Consider the following 7,638-nt stretch of genomic DNA (forward strand, 5'->3'; position numbering starts at 1 on the left):
TCGTTTGTTGGTTGTCGTCGTTGAAACAGTGCTGCAAGCCGTTTTCCGAAGTCCACTCGGATGTTATCGGGCGATTGTGTTCGTTATTCATTTTCGTCGTTCCGATACTTCGTAAATGCTCGGCTCCTCGGAGGAGTACTATCTAGTTGGAGCAACTAAAGCTGTGAGGGTGATCGTAAAATGCCAGTGTTGCCGTCTGAGATGCACTTTTATGTTTTAGCATGTGTCTCAGTTTTCAACTAAGAACGAAGTCCTAAGCAGTTTAAATGAATTTGTTAAAATTTCAATTCATATGGTCTATAAGATATCAATCCGCCAATGGCTTAAAATTATATTGCAAACTTGGACTCATCGTGTAGACTTTTTAACCCTTCAGTCGTCGCGCGGTTTGTCACCGTCAGAAGCACCACGCTGATGCTGTGTACGATAAGCGAGGTTTTTTCACCACTGTTGTACAAAATACAACAGCGCGAACACTGATGTGTTAATTAAATGCATAGAACTAAGATCATGCTATTAAAAATTATCATTATCATACAATCTGTCAAGTGAACAAGTCCGTTCCACTTGAGTTCAGATTGGGTACAACTTTCAGTACTGCATTTGGCCCCTTGGTACTGCAAAATGTACCCAAGTTTGACAGATCGCAGTACACTTTTCACGGAATTCTAGATTTTGCTCTATTATTTTACTTACTTATTTGGCTTTACATCAATTATCTTGATAAAGCCTCGCCAACAATATTTCGCCAATTCATGGCCGCTTCTCTCCATCCTCGACTGTGACCCACGCTCTCCAGGTCATGGTGCACCTGGTCAATCCACCTAGCTCGATGCGCCCCACGCCTTCTTGTTCCAACCGGATTCGTAGCGAACACCATTTTTACAGGGTTGTTGTCCGGCATTCTTGCAACATGCCCTGCCCAGCGTATCCTTCCAGCTTTAGCTACCTTCACGATACTGGGTTCGCCGTAGAGTTGAGCGACCTCGTGGTTCATCCTTCGCCGCCACACGCCGTTCTCCTGCACGCCGCCGAAGATCGTCCTTAGCACTCGGCGTTCGAAAACCCCAAGAGCTTGCAAGTCCTCCTCGAGCATAGTCCACGCCTCATGCCCATAGAGGACTACCGGTCTTATGAGCGTTTTGTACATCGTGCATTTGGTGCGGGGGTGAATCTATCTTGACCGCAGTTTCTTCTGGAGCCTATAGTAGGCACGACTTCCACTGATGATGCGCCTTCGTATTTCGCGACTAACATTGTTGTCAGCCCTCAACAAGGATCCGAGGTAAACGAACTCGTCCACCACCTCGTCCGCGAAGCAAACAAATTGTCCGGATCTCGTGAAAATCATGCCTCGACTGTTAAGTCCGGCTCTCCGCATGACACCTTCAAGCGCAATATTGAACAACAGGCACGAAAGTCCGTCGCCCTGTCGTAGCCCCGCCGAGACTCGAACGAACTGGAGTGTTCGCCCGAGATCTTCACGCCGTTTTGCACATCGTCCATCTGATCAATCCTGTGAGTTTCCTGGGAAAGCTGTTCTCGTCCATGATTTTCCATAGCTCTACGCGGTCGATACTATCGTATGCCGCCTTGAAATCGATGAACAAATGGTGCGTAGGGATCTGGTACTCACGGCATTTCTGGAGGATTTGCCGCACGGAAAAGATCTGGTCCGTTGTCGAGCGGCCGTCGATGAAACCTGCTTGATAACTTCCCACAAACTATAGGTGTTTGTTATAGGTGATAGACGACGGAAGAGAATCTGGGATAGCACTTTGTAGGCGGCGTTTAGGATGGTGATTGCACGATAATTATCACACTCCAGTTTGTCGCCCTTTTTGTAGATAGGGCATATAACGTACCATGCTGCAGCATTGCAGCCCGCGCTGCATTCTCCTCCTCTAAAACCTCCCTGGAACTCCTCGTCGAACCAATCGTTTCTTGAGCTCCATTCCACATATCCGACAATGCTTTCGGCAGCGTCGTTAATGGCTGCTTTTACTGTCCTCCAGCAGTCCTCAAGAGGGGCCCTATCGAGTTTGCCCTCATCCGGCAACGCTGCCTCAAGATGCTGCGCGTACGCATTGGCGACATCCGGTTGTTTCAGCCGCTCAAGATTGTACCGAAGCGGGCGTCGGTACCGTACATCATTGATGACGGATAGTTTTGGGCGCAGTTTCACCATCACCAGGTAGTGGTCGGCGTCAATGTTAGCGCCACGATAGGTTCTGACGTCGGTTATGTCGGAGAAGTGCCGTCCATCGATCAAAACGTGCTCGATTTGCGATTCTGTCTGCTGAGGTGATCTCCAGGTGTACCGATACAGGAGGCTGTGCTGGGAATAAGTGCTACGAATAGCCATGTTCTTGGAGGCGGCAAAATCTATCAGTCGTAGGCCGTTCTCGTTCGTCAGCCGGTGGGCGCTGAACTTTCCAATCGTCGGTCTGAACTCCTCCTCCTGGCCAACCTGAGCGTTCAAATCTCCTATGATGATCTTGACGTCGTGGCTTGGGCAGCGGTCGTACTCGCGTTCGAGCTGCGCGTAAAATGCGTCCTTGTCATCATCAGTGCTTCCGGAGTGTGGGCTATGCACGTTGATTATGCTGAAGTTAAAGAATCGGCCTTTGATTCTTAACTTGCACATTCGTTCATTGATCAGCCACCACCCGATCACGCGCCTTTGCATATCACCCATCACTATAAAAGCTGTTCCCAGCTCACGTGTGTTGCCGCAGCTCTGGTAGATGGTATGATTACCTCTAAACGTTCGCACCAATGCTCCTGTCCAGCACACCTCCTGCAGCGCTACGATGTCGAAACCGCGGGTCTTCAGTACATCGGAGAGTATGCGAGTACTTCCAATGAAGTTGAGAGATCTGCAGTTCCACGTACCGAGTTTCCGATCGCTAGTCCATTTTCTTCGCTGTGGTCTTTGTCGATTGTTTCGGTCCGTATTCTCTCGTTGACGTGCCTGTGCTGATGTGTTTTTACGGTTGGCTTGCAGGGCCTGACACCAACCCCCTAGATTTCCGGAGGACCATCCCCCTAAATGTTCGGAAAGCCATAGTGCGCAGTTTAGTTTAGAGTCCTTCTCTGGCACTCGGACGATGATCAGCCGCCCCTGACATGGGGAATAGACGCTGTTGTGAGCCGCTCCTAACATGGAGTACAGACGTTCAATGTTTGCAGAAGCAAGAGCAAAAGCTCTATTAACTTATGTGCCATAAAATTTGGGGCGACTGCAAGGGACACGGGAATCTTTATGTTGTCTTTGGTACTACACTCGGCACCCAAGTTGGATAGATGGGATACCCGTCTCCCGGAAAATAGTTTTCTGTTTTCCGGGATTCCAGTATTTCCCGGGAATCTCATATTTCCCGGGAAATTTAATGTCTTTATAAAATTGACCATCTATTTTAAAAGAAAAACTATAGCACAATTTACTTTTCATAAGTAAATTAAAGCCGTAAATTAAACGGAACCAGTTTCGGCCAGAGATTTAACTTCAGTTCCTAAATTGGCCAATCGCATTGATTTCTTATGAGAGTGGCCAAATTAGGAGTGCCGTGGCCAAATTAGGTGTATGGGAGTTAAAATTATAAGGAAAATTAATTGTTTTTCTTATGTTTTGAATTAATTTGGACAAGTAAATGAATGTAGCTCTATCATATCAATGTGATCTACTGCACTCAAAAGGTTTCATGCTGATTGGCTATGTAAAACGGTGTATAATCCACTATGGCTACAACTGGCGTGTGGCCAAAACCGGTGCTTCTACCCTACTTATAAATCCATTAGAGTTTGTATCCTTAGATAGATTACGCGTAGTTATTTTTGGAAGCTGTTTCATGCAACAATCAAAATTATTGTGCTTGCTTGATAAAATTTATTCAATGTTGGCAAATATGATTTGAACGTTTTAACAATGAGCTTCACTATTAAAATCATTGCATGAAATTTTGATTATTTTATAACCTTTTTTGCTTGCCTCTTGATCAAAACGAAACCAAGAGAGTTTTTGAAGAAACATATATAAACTACCTAGAGAAGGAGTAATTGTAAGGTTCTTACTCTTTTTTTTCAGTAATTAACTGAAGTAAAACATAGTGTGCAAAAAAAAAACGCAGAACTTAAAAAAATGCATCAAATGAAAATTTAATTTCTCGTTTCCCGGGAAGTAAAATCTCGGGAAATTTGAAACTCAACATAATACAGTTCGATTTATGCAATTATCAACAATTACTACAATTTAATCAAAACCAAAATTGAATGATTACTTTGTAGTTCAATTTACAATAAATTATTATTCAAAAAAATGCACCATGACAAGACCGCTTTGTTTTGGCACGGTTCGATTTTGAAAGCATTAAATTATTAGACATGTTGCCAAAATCGAAAAAATGTTGAAACAAATAGTTTTGAATAGAATTTAAGCTCCTTTGCACTCTTTGTACCTATAGTTACTCTATTAGGAGAACTTTTTTTTTTAATTAACCCTTTAAGGAAGAATTTAAAACTTTTTACAACAATCGGAAACAGGTCTATTCTTCATATAAAAACTACCTTTTTGTGTTTTGCCTGCGCTGTGAAATCAGAGCTACTATTGGCGATCAAATGTGAGGTTAGGCTGCGAAAGTTTTGCAAATTCAAATTCATAGTTACCGTTCTATTGGCTATTGACTAGCAATGAGACACAGTAGGACTAGGACCTTCGCATTTTAGCTCTGCGTTAGATCACGATTAAGAACAGAAATTAGAAATAGTTACTATAGGCACATAAGTCATTACAAAAATATGATTTTTCGTGTTTTTCCTACAGAATCAAGATAAACAATTGCTTTTCATCGGAACAATCATATATTAGATATACGAAAAATAATTATTTCATAAAAATTGATATCCGTGATTTTTCAAGTACTGTAGGCAGAGCTGTTAAATGTCATGAATCTCACGTGACTTTGATAATTAAATATTGCTAATATCATCGATCCCCGTGGAAAAAGTCATCGGAAAAGAATTTTTCCGGTGACCTTTTCCAAATTACTATCGGTTGGCATTATGTGCTGATGTGATATCTCACATACGAGAGTGCTATGAGCATTCTAATTTTTCCAAAATTTTGACATTTAACAGCACTGACTGCAGGAACTCAAAATTTATTTTTGCAAAAATCCGTAGGGTAAGCTTTCAAAAATATATGACACAATTTAAATCCAAAATTTTAATATTCGCAAATGAGAATAAATTATTGACCAAAACATGTTTAAACTACCCGCATAGAAAATTACAGATTGTCAAACATTTCAAACAGTAAACTACCCTTAACGGTTAAGGTTAACGTTCTACAAACAGTGCCTTATACGTTGAACAGTATGAATGCTATAGCTTAAAACTATAAAGAATGGTCTAAGCAATCTACATCAAGCAGTTACAATATATTGAAGTGTTTGCATAATGTGAAACGTTTTGGGGATAGATAATTGTGATAAATAGTTAAAACATAAAGCTACCGTTCAATAAATGGTACGTGATTAAATTGAACACTCCCAAAATATACAATACAGATCCTGTGGAAATCGCACATTACGATCCACGGTTACTGGTTTTTAAACAGTTTATAGCTTTCAAACAACACATCAAACATGACAAAAAAAATTACGAGTTTAATAATAATAAAATGATTGTAATTTAAAATTATGACTGCATGGTGTGTTAATGGTTTTAAGCGTGTTAGCTGTTGTGTTTATGTAGTTAAAAAATAAACGAAAAACTAATCCATCATATTTTTGCTTCGGTTCCGTTGTTGATTTACACGGAGACGGAATTCAACTCAATTTTGGGTTGTTTCAACGCAATTCCGTAGTTGAGCCCAATAACTCAATTTTGGCTAAATTTCCAAGGTCCCCACTAGGTAGTTTGGCTTTAATTCCATTAGAAAAATATACTCAATTTTGGGTTGATTTAACGCAAAATTGAGTTCTTTCGACCCAAACATAAGAAAAGTTGCATTTACCCAAATTTGGCTTATTGGGCCAAAGTACCCCCATTGGGTAGATGCAGCTCTCTCTATTTTTGACAACATTCGTGTTGGAGAAAGAGAAAACCGAGAGATTTTGGGTTGAAACTATAATCGATATACTTAATTTTGGGTAAAGTAAACTCAAAAATTAGGTAAAAATATTTCTCCGTGTACCCTTTGGACAGAAACCAAGTTTACAATGTTATTCCGGCAGTGCTCCGTGAATCTGTCCACTGGGGTCGTTTCATCTTCCGTCGGAAGATATTATTCGGACATCAGGGTGAAGCATTTCGATTTCTCAGTCACGCATAGGAACATCTGAAAATTGATCGAGCTGATGGAAGACCACCGACGGTGAGTAAACTACATCGATAAAAGGTCCGTGGATTTGCACGACAGCGAGCAACAACCCAACCCCACCGATCGGTAGTAGGACAGTAGGCGACGCTTTGAAATCGACGGAAAAAGAATCAAATGATCTTGCGAAATATCACTTTGCACTCAACTTTCCCTGCGCAACTGTGTCCGGTTCCAATACCAACCGCACGTGAGTGACCAATCGGATAGCCGCTTATGTGGTCGGGATCGGATTCGTAAGTATTTTTATCAGATATACGATATTTTCATATTCTAATTGTGTTTCTTTGTCTTCTATAGAACCTATCATCTTTTCATTAAGTAGACGACTCTTCCAAGGATCCAAAGCGAAAGGATGTCTGATGTTGTAGGTCAGGTAAAACGACGAGGTCATTTAAGGAAGACTAATGTTTTGGACTGGCACTGGATTACGGGACGAATGACCCTCGTGTTAAAGTCCCCCTCAGCAAATAACAACAACTAGCACTGGCAGAATCAATTATTGAAACCTAGCAATTATTCCGCTATTGGTGAGGAAACAGTGAAATAAAAGCGACAAAAATTTAATTTTAACTTTTCGTTTTATAATTTTTCATGAAGGAATAAGAACGTTTTAAAATATAATGTACAAACATAACAGCACAATAAAACATAGGGTTAAAGTACCATACCACACAGTAAATGAATGATTACACAAACATTATTAGTTTTATTGAGGCTTTATAGTTCAACAATTCCTCAACTGTTTGTGGTACAGTGAATCTAGCAAAAAATGGATAGTATTCCAATCATTTGGCAGATTGTCATCGACAAATTTTGTTCGAAAAAATCGGCGTTTTTTTATGGTTACATAACTTAACCGCCTATTCCCCACATTGTTATTTTCCCAATTACCATTCACCAAAATGTAAAAATCGTTTATGGTACAGTGCGTATATTGTTATTTTGGATGTGATATGGAACTGTTCAGTAATTGTCGCAAATAGTTGCGGATAGTTTCGGAAACAGTGACTATATTGTTCCAGTTTATGCGGGTAATTCTAGAAAGCAAAAATTGATATTCAATAGGGTCCTACAATGTTTAATGAAATATTGTTTTCATTTAGTAACACGAAAGAGCATGTTACTGCAAATACTTTGGCAATTTTTACCGTTCATATAACGGCCATATTATATAAGCCATTTTACGAGACGTTTCGGAACAGCTGATCGCCGAAACGGCGTCAATTGACAGGAGACCTGGGATTAAATCCAGCGTG

At 40.8% G+C, this 7,638-nt stretch overlaps 1 long non-coding RNA gene across 1 annotated transcript; it reads left to right on the forward strand.

Moving 5' to 3' along the window:
- Positions 1-6,187: 6,187 nt before the first annotated feature.
- Positions 6,188-6,952, forward strand: LOC110679715. The gene is made up of 2 exons (XR_002502727.1): positions 6,188-6,615; positions 6,680-6,952. It is a non-coding gene; the product is annotated as an uncharacterized LOC110679715 (long non-coding RNA).
- The last annotated feature ends 686 nt before the right edge of the window (positions 6,953-7,638 follow it).

This window comes from Aedes aegypti, chromosome 3, assembly GCF_002204515.2.
Source record: "Aedes aegypti strain LVP_AGWG chromosome 3, AaegL5.0 Primary Assembly, whole genome shotgun sequence".
NCBI lineage: Eukaryota > Metazoa > Arthropoda > Insecta > Diptera > Culicidae > Aedes > Aedes aegypti.